We start from the raw sequence: 819 nt of genomic DNA, 5'->3' as shown, positions 1-819 counted from the left end.
TCTCTCTCTCTCTCTCTCTCTCTATATATATATATATATATATATAAAACGCCCCTTTAAAACAACCACATTTTGTTGAAATGAAGAGGGACAGTTTTTGTTTTAACTAGTTGTATTTAACAGAGTTGGAAAAAGGATCACCCCATGTGTCAGTATTTTGTTGAACCACCTTTTGCTTTAATTACAGCCTTTTGACCCATCCATTTTTCCTTCCATCCTGACAAGTGCTCCAGTCTAAAGACGGACACAGTTTTTGTTTTATCCAGCTGTATTTACTCAGTGCAACTTATAAAGATAAAACACCAACTTATAAGAAAAATAAAAAATAAAAAAACAGAATCACTGAATTGTAAAAAAGGATCATCCCCATGTGTCAGTATTTTGTTGAACCACCTTTTGCTTTAATTACAGCCTTTTGACCCATCCATTTTTCCTTCCATCCTGACAAGTGCTCCAGTCCCTGCTGCAGAGAAACACCCCCATAACAGGATATTACCACCTCCATGCTTTACTGTAGGAATGCTGTTATTTAGATGGTGAGCAGTATTGGATTTCCACCAGACATAGCCTATCGTTTGGTTTCGAGGCCAAATAATTCAATTTTAGTCTCATCTGCCTCATTATCTTCAAGGTGCATTTTGGCAAAGCTCAGTCAAGACTGCATGTGGACTTTCTTGAGGAGTGGCTTTTTTTCTTGCAACCCTCCCATACAAGCCACCTTTGTGGAGAATTTGTGATATTGTTGTCACATGCACACAATGACCACTCTTTGTCATAAATTCCTGCAACTGCTTCAGAGTTGCTGTAGGCCTCTTGGTC

The sequence above is a fragment of the Sinocyclocheilus rhinocerous genome, unplaced genomic scaffold (assembly GCF_001515625.1).
Source record: "Sinocyclocheilus rhinocerous isolate Xijiao unplaced genomic scaffold, SAMN03320098_v1.1 scaffold14, whole genome shotgun sequence".
NCBI lineage: Eukaryota > Metazoa > Chordata > Actinopteri > Cypriniformes > Cyprinidae > Sinocyclocheilus > Sinocyclocheilus rhinocerous.
This window is presented reverse-complemented; position numbering follows the sequence as displayed.